Source organism: Eurosta solidaginis, chromosome 1, assembly GCF_040869045.1.
Source record: "Eurosta solidaginis isolate ZX-2024a chromosome 1, ASM4086904v1, whole genome shotgun sequence".
Taxonomy (NCBI): Eukaryota; Metazoa; Arthropoda; class Insecta; order Diptera; family Tephritidae; genus Eurosta; species Eurosta solidaginis.
This window is the reverse complement of record NC_090319.1, coordinates 297,485,395-297,502,068: the sequence shown is the minus strand read 5'-3', so window position 1 is coordinate 297,502,068 and position 16,674 is coordinate 297,485,395. Positions and strand designations below refer to the sequence as shown.

General features: G+C 40.7%; 1 protein-coding gene across 3 annotated transcripts in view; it reads right to left on the bottom strand.

The window, feature by feature from the left end:
- Positions 1–16,674, bottom strand: part of dco (discs overgrown) — a 65,928-nt gene that overhangs the window by 39,952 nt on the left and 9,302 nt on the right. Inside the window, exon 2 of one of the 3 annotated variants that reach the window (XM_067761162.1) lies at positions 14,107–14,290. The gene's annotated coding sequence lies outside the window, so the exon portion shown is untranslated. Of the gene's footprint in view, positions 1–14,106; positions 14,874–16,674 lie in introns of all 3 variants that reach the window. The other 2 variants (XM_067761163.1, XM_067761161.1) reach the window with 2 other exon arrangements.

The window sequence follows — 16,674 nt, the reverse complement described above, 5'->3', positions numbered from 1 at the left end:
CGACAAACTTTGCGAAACAATATGCCTTTACCATTTATATCATCTCGTTATTGATGTGCTTGATTGTAGAAATGCTTGCGCTCTGAAGGTTCTTGCATAAGGGTAGCGTATGATTGACAGGAGCAGATAGAATCGACATAAAAATAGATCACATAAGCAAATGCGTAATTGTGTAGTCTTTGTTGAATAAGCTTTAAAAAGCGAAGGTGAAAACAAAAGCAACGCACAAAATATATAGTATAGAGGTAATCAATATGCATGCAACACACTTTCTCTTTTTTTATATCCTGCAGCTAGGCTCAGTTATGACCCCAGCGGGTTAGGGGGTCAGAATATTCCCACGGTAGGTATGCCTGTCGTAAGAGGCGACTAAAATACCAGATTCAAGGGGCTGTCTAGATCAACCCTTCAGGTTGCCAGCGCAATATATAACTTCTCCAAACCCAATTGTCAACTCCACCTATCCGCGGCGAATCCTGTTTCACTAACAGACGAGGCTCTGGCGACCCCAAGCTCCTCATGGAACTTGGGGGTGGGGAGGGAGGCGATGGCCTTAAGGTTTAATGTGGCCACATAAATCGTTCCCGAGATGGGCTAGCACCTTAATGGTGCTGTGGTACTGGAGCGTACCGGATCTGTATCCGGCAAAGGACCATTACATCGATAACACTCCACTCCACTCCTTCGGGGAGCAACCTTATCGCTACAACAACAACAACAATAAGGCTCAGTTATGTATGTAATTCTTCGAAGATGCAATTGGTAGAAGTTTACCTAGATAAGATCTCTGTTGTTGTTGTTGTTGTTGTTGTAGATAAGGTTGCTCCCCGAAGGCTTTGGGGAGTGTTATCGATGTGATGGTCCTTTGCCGGATACAAATCCGGTACGCTCCGGTACCATATCACCATTAAGGTGCTAGCCCGACCATCTCGGGAACGATTTATGTGGCCACATTAAACCTTCAGGCCATTCCCTCCCTCCCTTCCCCCAAGTTCCATGAGGAGCTTGGGGTCGCCAGAGCCTCGTCTGTTAGTGAAACAGGATTCGCCGCGGATAGGTGAGGTTGAAAATTGGGTTTGGAAAAGATATATATTGCGCTGGCAACCTGAAAGGTTGCGCTACACAGCCCCTTGAATCTGGTATTTTAGTCGCCTCTTACGACAGGTATATTCTGATCCCCTAACCCGCTGGGGTTAAGATCTCTCATAAGTTTTGGTTCTTTGCTTGTGGTCTCAACTGGTCAGGCGGTTAAGAAAAGGGCCCATAAAACTCACTGCCTACGCAAATGACGTTTTAGTAATCATAAGCGGGGAATGTGGACTAACTGTTAAGTGTCTGACGGATTTTTGGCGAAGCACCTAACTTGGGGCGACCGCCAACTAGCAGAATATAGACGTGGTCTTGTTTGCTTAGAAGTATAATGTCCCGAACTAAACTGGGTCAAAGCAAGAAGACACAGCACAAAATATCCTTGAACTATTGTAAACACGATATTGTCGTGCATGGGGTATATCGCCCTGCGCTTCAGGGGTGTTGTGAAACATATCCTTTACTATGGAGTTTTTGTTTGGCGGACAACCACACACCAAGGAAAGCAGTATTAGAGACAGCATCAGCGGGTTAAGGGGCTTAGACATAGAAGGTTGTGTTCATATCAAATAGTTCTTTAAGATAATAGTGTTAGTAGGTTCAAGGTACTACACCTTTTCCAAGAGTACTTTAGAAATAATCAAATTGATTTTTGAAAGCATCAATTGGAACTTTAGAATAGTCAATTGTTCTTTAGAAGACGTCATATGTACTTTAGAAGTATCAAAAATACTTTAGAGAACAAATTAGATTTTAGAAATCATTAAATGTAATTTAGATTGGTCAAACGTACTTTAGAAAACTTCTAATACCAGTTTCACACAGAGTTTTAAGGAATTAATTAATCATGTTTTCTACATTAAAACCTTAATTGAACTCAATCTTCCATACGAAATACATATTCTTAATTATCTCATTATTGTTTCATTGAATGCCTAATCCAGTGAAAAATCCAGTCGGTTTTGCTTGGTGCTTCGAATTTTATTGTCAATGTAACAAATGACAATCAAAAATAAATTATCATCATTTATATTATTTCTAATTGCTGTTTTTATGTACGGGTCTCTTTTTCGCTCTTATTTGGAATCAAAATCTATAAATAAGGTTTTGGGTGTAAAGATGGATTCGGGCTATTAGCGAGCTTTTGGCAATTTTGATTAGCTATATTTTATTAAAATAATTTGTTAAAAATAAACGATTGTGAGCACACAAAGAAATCAATTTGTGCAATGGCACCATTGTGAATATTTGCACTGCATTGCCGACAGTTGCTATCATGCGCCAGATGACAGCGCAAGCTGATGTTTTAATTGATTGATAGAACAGCTGATTTCTGTTGATTCTTGACACTTTTATATTGGTTGCGCAAGATGCGAACGGGTCCGGCTTGTTTTCAATAATTTACGAATAGAAAGACGAAAAAATTCAAAATTTAATTTTCGCTGCAAACTATAATATGGCCTTTTCGAAAAACGGCACATATTTGGTTAGGTGCAACATTTATGGATAGTTGCGCATGTATTTTATTTTGATTCTACTCATAGTTAAGAAGGAAACGGCTGATTTCCATTTTAACTATTTTTTGTAAAAACGAAATATTTTTTTGGGCCTGCTGACAGATGTAAGGGAGTTCAGGATTTTGTGCAAATGGTCTAGCATCATTGTATTTGCAAACTGGTGTATTATTTTTACACAAAACGCCAAACAATTATACGGCTATGCATTTTCTACGTCATGACAAAAACGCAACATCAAAAACCGTAGTTTATTTTTTCAATATTATGGCGGAACGATACAAGGTGGCAGCACGGGACAGCTGATTATAAACTTTTTTCATTTGATTTGATACATCAAATTCCGGCGCAGTACGATTTTGACATTTGTCCATCGAATGTACATGGAATTTTTATTTGTTTGTAGGTATGTCACCATGCTGCAACCTTGTATCGTTCCGCCATGTTCAATATTGAGTAGCAAATCATCAACTGTCAAAACAAAACAAATAATGGAAAGAAAAAATGTAAAATTAAAAAAGTTGCTCACGATCCGTAGCTTATAATTGCTATAGCAACGTTTCCAATGTCAAATACACAAAATTCTGATTTCCCTTTATGTCCTTTAGGCTTCTGGCCGTAATAAATAAATAATCTAATCTTAAATATATGTAATTTTCAATTGTTTTCAGTATCCAAATTAGTCCAGCGGCGGGCTAACAGAAAGTACTCTTCTGAAGACAGAAGGGGAATTGTTGAAGCTGCCAATAAATAAATATATGATAATAAACAGCTTACGTATGGGTGTCTCTGGCACTCCTGTTGTTGTTGTTGTTGTAGCGATAAGGTTGCTCCCCGAAGCTTTGGGGAGTGTTATCGAGGTACGCTCCGGTACCACAGCACCATTAAGGTGCTAGCCCGACCATCTCGGGAACGATTTATGTGGCCACATTAAACCTTCAGGCTATTCCCTTCCTCCCCACCCACAAGTTCAAGAGGAGCTTGGGGCGCCAGAGCCTCGTCTGTTAGTGATGAAACAGGATTCGCCGCGGATAGGTGAGGTTGACAATTGGGTTTGGAGAAGCTATATATTGCACTGGTAACCTGAAGGGTTGCGCTACACAGCCCCTTGAATCTGGTGTTTTAGTCGCCTCTTACGACAGGCATACCTACCGCGGGTATATTCTGATCCCCTAACCCTCTGGGGGGTCTGCTAGTTTCATATAAATGTGAAATCAATAGGTGACTAGAAACACCTCTCGACATAGAGAAACCAATATTTAGATTCTTCGAGAGGTAATTAAATTCTGAAATAGCGCATTAACTAAATCAAGAATAGCTGGCTAGAGCTCGCTAATAAATAGGTAAAAAGTAAGGAAGGGATCTGCTAGGTGCATTAAGCGATATTCTTTCAAGGAGAACTGAAAAGTCAATAGAGCCAGAAATTAGGCCATAAACATGAGAAACTCGACAAACCTTCAAATGATTATTTATTTATTTATTAACAATACATTTTCCTTGAACCCCTTCTATTCTGACAGAAATGCAGATGATCTGAAGATATTCCGTAGAATTTATGGCCCGTCGGATTCCTTACTCCTACAAAATCACCTAAATAATCTAATTGATTGGTGTACGGCCAATCTTTATCTAAATGTTAATAAATGTTTTCACATATGTATGTATGTATGTATAAATACATATCTTTTTCTAAATCATCGAACTTACATATCACCCCTATGATATCTCAGGTGGTCAATTGGCTTCTGTCAATGAATTTATTGACTTAGGTGTTGTCTTCGATACTACTTTTTCTTTCTATTATTATTATTATGTATATGTTTATTAAGTCTATGATCGAAAAGAATCTTACAGACTAGATACAAATGAAACGAAAGATATAAAAACTATATAGTCAAACTTATATATGTAATTACCGTGTAAATAATAAAAAAGAAAAAAGATAACAATGAGATGAATAAATAATAAAAATAAATTACAGCCACAAATCCAGACAAGACTTGAACGTACTTCTCGACAAAGAGAAATCAAGAAGGAAACTCCCTGAGAGTCTATTAAATTCGGTAAGTGCGCGGAAAATCGGGTCAAACATGCAATAGTTAGCTCTACCGACACGCAAGTAAAAGGGCAAGAAAGTACGAAGACACCTATTATGTACATTAAAATTAACTTTAGCTAGAAGAGTTGAACAATCCAAAGAGCCAGTGATGAGATCATATACAAATGTAGGGTTGGATACCCTACTACATGGTTTGGGCGTTTCGTATGGCAACGCTGCGCAAGAAGTTTCCAGAAACAAAAAAATACAACTCTGTTGAGTATTCGCTTGGAGTTATAACGCAATATTATTTTTATTCTTTTAATGTACAAACATTGACATTGTAAATTTAGTTATATTTTAATAAACTTTTGAGGAATCAATAAAGATTCCTAAAGTGGTGACCCCGCCGATTAACATGCCAAACGAAACGGAAGAAAGATTTGTTGATGCGGAGAGTATGCTTCATTTGGGGCGGCTCGCAGTGAAGCCACCACCATTTTGGAAGCCCGATCCGAGGTTGTGGTTCGCCCAAGTGGAAGCGCAATTCGTGCGCGCGGGTATCACGACCGATGACACTAAATATTATACCATCGTGGCTGAAATTGATTCAGCAATATTAATGCATGCCAGCGACATTATTACATCGCCTCCTGCCACCATCAAGTATGAAGCATTAAAGAATAGGTTGTTAGCGGAGTTTGGGGAGTCAGCGGAAAAAAAATTAAAACGTCTTTTTGATTCGTGCGAGCTGAACGACAAGAAACCCTCAACGTTGTTGCGAGAGATGAAGGATTTAGCACACAATCGGTTAGACAACGATATTTTAAAAACAATTTGGTCGCGACGCTTGCCGATGCAGGCCCAGCAAATTTTAACGACATTAGATGAGGACGTCGAAGAATTGGCTAAAAAAGCTGACAAAATTTTGGAAGTAACGACGGGGGGTGAAGTCAACGCTATGGGAACGACTACTAACGACACAGAGACGGCAATTGCCGAACTTGTATGTCGTATGGACAAATTCGAACAAGAAAATCGTAATAAATTCCAGCGCACGGAGCAAGCAGGGCGAACTAGGGTTCCAAAGGCAACAGCAACTACGGTACCGCGAAACGGCGCTGTACGAGTACCAAATAGCGACATTTGTTGGTATCATCGCACCTTTGGGAACCAGGCCACAAAATGTCGACCGCCTTGCAGTTATACACCAGCACGCACGGAAAACTAGTTAGTCCTCCGTTCAAAGCGGCTACGACGGAGGCTAGCCAACACACGAGCCGTCTCCATATACTGGAAAAAATTTCATCTTTAAAATTTTTAATCGATATTGGGGCCGAAATTTCAGTGGTACCCAGATGTAATAACGACCCGGCACTACCTTCTCCGATGAAGTTAGTGGCCGCGAACAACACCCAGATCAACACGTATGGTAGGAAGAAGTTGACACTCGATCTGGGATTCAAGCGAACCTTTACTTGGCTGTTCATCATAGCTGACGTATCCTACCCGATAATAGGCGCGGATTTTTTACGAAAGTTCGAGATCTTAGTAGACATGAAGAACAAAAGGATTATCGACCAGAGGACTAAAACTCAGATTGGATGTCTCGTAGTAAACCCTCCTCAAGGTATTATCACGCTCAGATGCTCGAACATATTTCATGAAGTATTAACGCGGTATGTGGATCTCACAGAGGATAAGACATCAAATGTAAAGGGTAATGTCTATCATTTCATCGAGACGAGAGGAGCGCCGACAGTGCAGAAGGTACGGCGACTATCACCGGAAAAGTTAAGCTTCGCAAAGCAGGAGTTTCAGTACCTATTAGATAAAGGTATTTGCCAACGCTCGAGAAGTCAGTGGGCCAGCCCGTTGCACATGGTACAGAAGGCCAACGGATCGTGGCGTCCATGTGGAGATTATCGTTAACTGAATGCGAAAACTGTTCCAGATAAGTACCCTATACGTCACATACATGATTTTTTTGGGGATTTACACGGTAAAACAATTTTTTCAGTAATCGACTGTAAGAAAGCGTATCATCAAATCCCGGTGCACCCGGCAGACATACCGAAGACGGCAATTATAACACCTTTTGGACTTTTCGAATTCAAGTACATGACATTTGGACTTAGAAATGCGGCCCAGACCTTTCAAAGGATCATGGATGACACAGTGGCTGGCTTAGAATTTGCCTTTCCGTATCTCGACGACGTGCTAGTAGCCTCGAGTTCGGCTGCAGAACACGTCAAACATTTGCAACAGTTGTTCGACCGCTATCGCGATAGAGGTCTGGTCGTAAATATAGAGAAATGTCAGGTGGGTTTGCCGGAGGTAGAGTTCCTTGGCCACATGGTTTCGAAAAGGGGAATTTCTCCCTTACCTCGTAAAGTACAGGGAATACTGGAGTTAAAAAAAACCAACGGAGGTTCATGAATTGAGGAGGTTTCTGGGCGCGGTAAATTTTTACCGTCGGTTCCTTCCGCACGCAGCAGCCACAGAAGCACCACTGCAGGAGATGATGGGTCCGTGTAAAAACATGATAGGACTAAGTTAAAATGGACGGCGACTTCCGAGAGGGCGTTTAAGGAACTCAAGGCACAGCTGGCGAAAGAGGCACTAATCGTATTCCCAGAGAGGGGAGCTACCATAGCACTAGCAACGGATGCGTCTGACACCGCAATGGGAGCGACATTACAACAGTTAACATTGGGCAAGTGGCGGCCGCTAGGATTTTTCTCACAGAAGTTCACTAAAACAGAGGCAAGGTACAGTACGTATGACCGGGAGCTGCTGGCTATAAACAGAGCAATTCGACACTTCAGATATTTTTTGGAGGGGATGCAATTTATTATTTTTACAGATCACAAACCTTTGGTCCAAGCATTCGAGCAAAGTTGGGAAAAGTTATCTCCACGACAGACACGACAATTAAATGTCATTAGTCAGTTTTCTACTGATATACGACACATTAGCGGAGCTCAAAATATCGTCGCCGACATGCTGTCGAGGATTGCGACATTCACGGCTCCTTCGCCATTAGATACGAAGCTGCTACACGACGAACAGCAAGGGTGCGAGGAGTTAAAAGAGTTACTAGATGATGGTAACACGGCGTTACACTTAATAAAATATAAACATCACGACGGGGGACTCGATATATTTTGCGACGATTCGACTGGGAGGATAAGGCCATACGTTCCAAAGTCCCTGCGGCAAGTGGTTTTCGATGCCACTCACGGCCTCGCACACCCGGGAGCGAGAGCAACGGTCAAATTGATAGCGAATAGTTTCGTATGGAAAGGAATGAGCAAGGATATAAGAGCACGGGTCCGGTGTTGTTCCGCTTGCCAAAGATGCAAAGTCGCCCGGCATACTAAGAGTGCATTGGAGAATTTTGCCGTTCCCAGTAAACGCTTCGAACATCTTAATGTGGACATCGTCGGGCCGTTTCCCATGTCACGCGGTTACACTTATTGCCTAACATGCGTCGACAGATTTTCGAGGTGGATCGAGGCTTTCCCGCTAGCAGACATGACAGCGGAAACGGTTGCAAGAGAGCTACTCAACGGGTGGATCAGTAAATACGGGGTGCCGAAGTTCATCACGACAGATCAGGGTAGGCAGTTTGAAAGCAGTTTATTTACTCATCTGGCCAAGTTATTGGGCGCAAAACATATACACACGACAAGTTATCACCCCCAGGCGAACGGCATGGTGGAGAGATGGCACCGCGTGCTAAATGCAGCATTAAGATGCCACATGGCGGACGTAGATTGGGTTGATTTACTACCTATAGTTCTACTGGGATTAAGGACAGCGGTGAAAGAAAACCTGGGAGTTTCGGTGGCTGAAATGCTGTATGGACAGCCGATTCGACTTCCCGGGGATTTTTTCGAAAGTCCGCGCGAGGCAACGGTGGATGAGCCGATGTATTTACAAAAGCTCAGACAACATTTCGAGCAACTTCGACCTACACAAACATCACAACACGGAAAGGCACCTGTGTTTGTTCCCAAGGACCTCCGTTTTTGCAGCCATGTGTTTTTACGGGATGATACCATACATCGGCCTCTTAAAGCTCCATATGATGGGCCCTATTTAGTGATCAACAGATTTCCAAAGACATACACCATTTTAATTGGCACCAAGCAGGTCACGGTCTCAATAGATAGGCTAAAACCCGCGTATTTACCAAAGGAAGATACGATAGCAACGTATAGTAAAACGGCATAGTTTCAACAATTACGGCCGCTCATTTTAGGAGGGGAGTGATGTAGGGTTGGATACCCTACTACATGGTTTGGGCGTTTCGAATGGCAACGCTGCGCAAGAAGTTTCCAGAAACAAAAAAATACAATTCTGTTGAGTATTCGCTTGGAGTTATAACGCAATATTATTTTTATTCTTTTAATGTACAAACATTGACATTGTAAATTTAGTTATATTTTAATAAACTTTTGAGGAATCAATAAAGATTCCTAAACAAACATTAGTAGATGCGCAGCTCTCCGGATTTCAACCGGAGATTGATAAGTATAAAAAAAAAAATGTAAGGCGCGATAACCTCCGAAGAGATCTAAGGCCGAGCTTCTCTTCCAATCTGCGTCGTGCTCCTCTTGATTTTTCCCTACAAATTGGCCGGACGGGACCTACATGTTTTATGCCGACTCCGAACGGCATCTGCAAGGCAGATGACTTTTCACTGAGAGCTTTTCATGGCAGAAATATAATCGGAGCGCTTGCCAGACACTGCCGAGGGGCGACCCCGCTTAGAAAAATTTCTTCTAATTGAAAAATCTTATTTCTAAAATTTTGATGTTGCTTTGCCCGGGAGTTGAACCCAGGGCATACGGTGTGATAGGCGGAGCACGCTACCATCACACCACGGTGGCCGTCAAAGTTAATAGAAATTAAGCAAAATCTAATGAATTTTCTTTGAACCCTTTCTATTCTGGCAGAGTGGCCACTATAGATAGGATTCCAGACAACTGAGGCGTATTCTAATTTTGAGCGAACTAAAGAGATAAAAAGTGCCTTCCTGGTATAGGGATCCTTAAAGTCTTTTGCATATCTACGAAGGAAGGCAAGGTTTCTGTAAGCCTTCGGAAGGACATAACAGATATGACTAACGAAGGAGAAAGAGGTGTCGAAGACAACACCTAGATCAATAACTTCTTTAACAGAAGCTAGTGGAACACCTGAAATACCATAGGGCTTGGTATGCAGGGTAGACGACTTAGAAAAAGACATTTGAAAGCATTTTTTGACATTTAAGTAGACTATTGGCATTACACCAAGCAACAAGATTATTTAGATCATTTTGTAGGAGCACTGCATCTGACGGGCCATTAATTCTACGAAAAATCTTAAGATCGTCTGCATATAAAAGGAAATCAGACAAGTTAAAGCAGGAACAAATGTCATTAATAAAGAGCACAAATAAAAGAGGACCAAGAATGCTACCCTGAGGTACCCCGGATGTTGCCAAGAAAGGCTGGGACTTACAGTCTTCAATTTCGACGCACAAGGACCTATTCGACAAATAAGATTTTAACCATGATAGGAAAACAGAGTGAAATCCAATGCATTCCAGTTTAAATAATAAGATTTTATGAGATACTTTATCGAAAGCCTTCGTGAAATCGGTGTATACAGTATCTACCTGGCAACCGTCCTGAAATGCAGAGATGCAGAAATCAGAAAACGGGTTCGTAACAGTCGAGCGGCCAGCCACAAACCCATGTTGGCATGGCTCAATGACGCTTTTGATGACAAAAGTTAGCTTCTCTTTTATAATTTTATCAAAAAGCTTCGAGCAAACTGTTAGTTTGGCGATAGGCCTATAATTAGAGACGTCATTTTTATTGCCAGCTTTAAAGATTGGACAAATGGAACTTTTTTTCCACCTATCGAAAAATAAAAGTTCCGGAAGACAGGGATACATTGAATATATGCCGAAGAGGTATGCACAAAGATAAACTACAGAACTTCAGGACAAAGGCACAGAGGCCATCACTGTCACATTTTAACGAGGGTTTAAGGGAGGACATAGCATTGCTGACGTCGTCGCCGGAGATCACGAGGGAGCCAAAATCTAGACGATCATAGAGCCCGGATCGCGAATAAGAGCCATTCAGATCTACAGTAGCATCATCAAAGTTTGATTTAAAGAAAGCAGCAAATAGCTAAACTGTTTATGGTAGGGACTGGGAGCGTAAACCATTAAAGCTCATGCAGATCGGTATATTCGTCGAACCACGTTTGGAGCGGATAAAGTTCCAAAAGGATTTAGGATTTTCTTTAAGCTCATTTTCGAGCCTACCCATATAGCGATTGTAAAGGAATTTGTCAAGGATATTAAATTGACGCACACTGGTAGTGACCTGTTCTCTGAGAAGGATATTATCTGAATCTGCCTTGAATAAGTTATTGAGTTTGTTACGCTTATTTTTCAACCTCTTAATCTTATATGCTTTCCAAGGCTTACAGAAATCTTCCTTCCTTTGTAGATATGCAAAGGACTCTAAAGATCCCTATACCAGAAGGCTCTTTATACCCCTCTTGTTCACGCAAAACTAGAATAGTTACTCCTCAGTTGTCTGGAATCCAACCTACAGCAGACATGTTGCAGAATTGAAAGGGTTCTAAGAAAAGTTATACGGTTTTGTTTAGATTCACTTAACTTTGTCAACCAAATCACAACTGTTGTTGTTGTAGCGATAAGGACACTTCCCGAAGGCCTTGGGGAGTGTTATCGATGTTGATGGTTGTTTGGCGGATGCAGATCCGGTACGTTCCGGTACCAAGCCCGACCATCTCGGGAACGACGTGTTATGACCACAAACGACCTTCTTGGCCAAACCGCCCTCCCACCCTCTAGATAAATGAGGAGTTCGGGGTCGCCAGAGCCTCGGCTGTTAATGAAACAGAATTCGCCACCGATGACAAATTGTCATCAATATACTCTACGGGAGTCCTAGGAAACTTTCTGTTTCAACAGGGGTGGACCATAATGAGAGGGGTGTTAGAGGCGTTGGTTTCACAATATAGTTGAAGAGATGGTTGGTGTCATGTGGGACACGTTACCAGCAGGACATATGTATGTTTTGTATGTCGGGGTTGATTCTGGATAGGTAAGAGTTAACCTGTTACAGTATCCAGATTGAAGTTGAGCTACAGTGACTCGCGTTTCAATAGGAAGTGTGCGTTCCTCTTCTGCAAGTTTAGGGCATTATTCTTTGAGTACAGGATTCACCGAGCAATTCCTGGCATAGAGGTCCAACGCCTTTTTGTGGAGTTCACTGAGGACCTGCGTGTTTTTTTGGCTTCGTACGGCTGTGTTCTCAGGTGCCGTATTTCCTCATAATGCTTACGGAGATGACTCCTTAAGCCCATGGGCGGTGTTGGCTCATAAATCAGATGCCTGTTCGGATGCCCAGGTTTCTGGGTATTCAACAGGACCTCTTTGGTTAGCATTTCATTTCTCTCCCTGATGGGGAGTATTCTTGCCACATTATGTAGATGGTGTTCCAGCAAGAGATTTTAAGGATTTTATTACGGCTCTGGATTTTTGGTACAATTGCCGCTGCGTGCTCACCAAAATGTAGATCCTGATCAAACGTCACACCCAGTGTAACAACTCCTGTAATCTGGTATTTCTTTCGCCTCTTACGCAGGCATACCTACCGCGGGTATATTCTAACCCACTAACCCGCTGGGTACATCCGTTTGGCGGTAGCCCCAAGTAAAGCAACATCAAAGCGTTGTCGGCCCCCGAATGTACGTTATAGCGCCTTGCATTTATTTTATTGTATTTAAATCAACATAGTCATGAAATATCGTAAGACGAATGAAACTTTGCGGACTTAGGGAATGACATATAAGTTTACGCGTTTTTTAACATTTAAAATAGGATATTGGCCTGATACCAATCACCAAGGTTATTGTCATTCTACGAATTGCAGAATCGGCTAGAGCATTAATTTAACGAAAAAGCTGAAGCTCGTCACTCAGGTTGTCATAAACAGCCGAAACTTACAGTTTTCGATTTCGACATTCAGGAGTCTATTCGTCAAAAAAGATCATCGATAATACTCAAAAAACAAAAATTCGGGGAGTGCCTTTATCGCTAAATTTAGAGCATATTGAAAGCTTTCAAAACCACCACAACAGCGTTGAAATCATACTGCTTTTTCGACCAGTAGATATATCGTCCAAGAAAATAACGTGAACAATTGCATCTAGGCGTAACTCTGGGTAGCTTGAGCGCTGGCAGGTACCAATATACCATAGTAATGGCAATAATGTCGCGTCCATAGTTAAGTTCTGTTTCTCGAATTTCATTTTCAGCACTATGTTCAACAAGGCGCATGGTAAGATATCTCTTTTTTACGACGCTCTTTTCATCTTGGTGGAACTGATGGGTGCTACTCGCAATATTCCCCCACTAAACCACCCAAAACCGACAGTTCGAGGGGTCAAAACTTTCCCACGTCAGGTGGGCTAGTACCACACGTTGCAAGTACAGGAGCGTGCCTGATTCATATACTATAAAGGACTGCGTATGTCTGCGCAATATAGCACCTACAACAACCACCAGGAAGTCGTGTACAGAAAAGTGCCCTTCCACATTCAAACGCAATGAAGACCTTATTGCTCCTGCTGGCTGATTCCTTACAAATGCCAGTTAAGTTTGCCAAGGACAAAGTACAAACTGTTCACAAATCTACTATTTATATATGCGAAAAAACCACTGGAGGTTGCTTACATTTAAGGTATTGTTGTTGTTGTTGTAGCGATTAGGTTACTCCGCGAAGGCTTTGGGGAGTGTTATCGATGTGATGGTCCTTTGTCGGACACAGATCCGATACGCTCCGGTAACACAGCACCATTAAGGTGCTGGCCCGACCATCTCGGGAACGATTTATATGGCCACATTAAACCTTCAGGCCATCCCTCCCTCCCCACCCTCAAGTTCCATGAGGAGCTTGGGGTCGCCAGAGCCTCGTCTGTTAGTGAAACGGGATTCGCCGCTCGAAGGTGAGGTTGACAATTGGGTTGGAGAAGCTATATATTGCGCTACACAATCCCTTGAATCCCGTATTCTAACATTTTGGTATTCTAATTATTTTGTACCCATAATTATTTAAGATTAAGAACTGAAAGACCTTAAATCATTTTAAAAATATATATATCAACACAAAACAAAAACTGAGCAACTTCAATTTAATCTCAGTCAATGTCCTCGCAATATCGAGGACAACCAGACAACTGCAAAGGCAAAAACATGGCGGATATAGAAAGTAAGTTCATATCGAATGGAAATAAATGAACAAACAAAATATAGATTTGGGCTCTGTTAAAATAAGTTTAGATGTGCATTTGCGTTTTGAAAAAGCTATTAAAGAAGGAAGTACTTATCATTAGTAAGGAACATATTAAATAACTAACAGGGCTTACCTTTATTTTCCAGCTGAGCTAAATATTTGCGTCTTATTTCTCCAGCGTATGTATGTATATTTTTGTGTGTTATCAAGCTGCATCTGCCACCAAAATCTCACACACACTCCGTTCAGATGATAAACCTCCAGCAGAGAATTTTTTATAAAGAGAAAAATTAATTTCCTTTATTTCACAATGTGCACTTCAATAAAAAGTGAATGCAAATAAGCAAAGCATATTTTATTATTCGTAATAATTGAAGTGAAGGAAAGGCGATGTACACAACGACGACGTTGGCGATGACACGAAAACGGCACCGTACAGTGAAGGAAATTTTTGTAAAAATAAACCCGGACACGACGCACAATATGGATCCGTATTGGATATCTATATATTTTCAGTGAGAATTGAAAGAGGGAGGACATCCAATTTTTTTTACAAAATATTTTCCTTTGTTTGCTTGCGCGTTAGTCGCAGTGTCAAAACATTTTTCTTTCTTTTTGCATGGTGGCAAAGACTCATCAAAAGTGCCCCGCCAGTATGCAAACAATTTTACACGCGCACACGCAACACCAGAAAAAAATTTTTTTCTTCAGATCAGTTTTAATTATTCTTGCAACAGTTGTAATCGTAGATTTTCTCTTTATTCCACAATAAATGCACTATTTCACACTTTTTCTGCTAGAAATTGTCAATTAGTTAATCAGAAGAGTTTTTCGAAGTCGCCTCGTTGGAAGAATTCCGTCTGTTCCTTTGCTGAATGTTCGTATTTGGCAGCGCTGTGCCTTTATTTTCGAAAAACAGTGAAACGCTATTGCTATATCGTTCTAACTACTTTACCATGCTTTGCAGTGGAATTTGTCATCACGCTTGCACACACAGAAACAGCTGTAATGCAACTTGGCTCGCTGGCCTCATTCGTCAATGCTGGTATTCGCCGCAAACTTCGGGTTCGCTTATTAATAGGGTTACCGTTACACACTGTAGATAGAGCGAGTTCGAAATGACTAATGGAAAGAAATTTGGCGCAACTGTGTTGGTACAAGTTATCGAAACCATGATCGATCATTTAATGTATCGCTAAAAAACAATTTGAAATACTACTCACGTTACCTAATTTGACTAGAGCATTTGTCAGGGACCAGTTAACCAATAACAGCTCCGACCATTGTTTACTATATAGTTTGGCAGCTTAATTCGAGGTTATGTTGCGAATAGAGTGGAAAGCACTCGCAGGCCGTGAAAATAGGCACTCGAATGGGGTGAAATGAAGAACAGTAGGAAGACCAGAGTTGCATTGGATCAATCATTGCATCAATATTAAAGATAAATTTAGAAAAAATAATTAAATACTTGAGTATAAGCAAACATTTTCTTTCAATTACTGCAATTAAGGTGTCCTAGATGCTATATATTCCAAAATTATAACATTTTATGTCTGTTTAAAAATTTAACTTCAATTTTCCTAAGATTTCCGTAATATGGCCATTAGTGATGTGTGTGTGTGTGTGCAAGTTTTCAGCGATCAGCTGTTAGTTGCGCTACTTGGTAAAGTTTACAATGGCTCCGACACATAAGCAGTTTTTCATATAGATGAGTTTAACATATCCTTATGCATTATGAGTAGATTGCATGTATTTTTATGGAGAATGCTAGAATGAGCGACACTAGCGCCATCTGATATTTAAAAGTAACCAACTTTCCAATTTTGTTACAAGCAAATCATAAGAAGAAGAATTTGACATTTGCTTTGGCTAAGGGTGTTGGCACACTTTGCAAGTGAAATTATGGCAGCGATTTAGTTTAGCACCCCCCGAGTTCGGGGTTTAACTTGGTATCAAATGAAAGAGGGAGTACTCCCGATCACATATATATATATTTTAAAGTGCGCAAACTTATGATTTAAAAGCTATTTGTTGTTAAAGTTTGCAAATTTCTATACAACTTTTATATGTGTATACGTATATATATTTTATGACATTACAAATCTGTGCTGCCACATCAAAAAACGGAACAACTGCAGAATCTAAAAATAACTTATAAAAATACCTTTCATCTGATGTATATATATCTTTAACTTTTCTAGTCTTTATTTACCGAAAATTTGTTTATTGTTATGTTAGCCGATCCAACACCGGCTGCGCCATGCACAGTAATTCTCCGTAGAACACCTTTCTGCATAGGCGGTCTTCGGCCGCGCTTATAAAAAATAACCTGGGCTACGCCATGCCAAGTCGGTAGCCACGGTTATTCCACACACCCGCACTTGGCATGGCGTAGCATAGGTTATTTTTTATAAGCGGGGCCGAAGGCCGCCTACGCGTAAAGGTGTTTCAACTTCTCAAAATGAGTAGTAAAAATATATATTTTCCTTTTTCTTTATTAGCTGAAAGGTAGTAATATTTATATTTTTTTTTTTTTTTGTTTATGTGCCAGCACAGCTTTGTAATGTCATCAATATATATATATATATATGTATGTAAATTTGCATGTTGCTACAAAAGCGCGATTGATTTAATAAAAACATTTATAATAAGTAAAAACAATGCAAAAATTAAATATGAAATATACAAAAATGCAATTTAA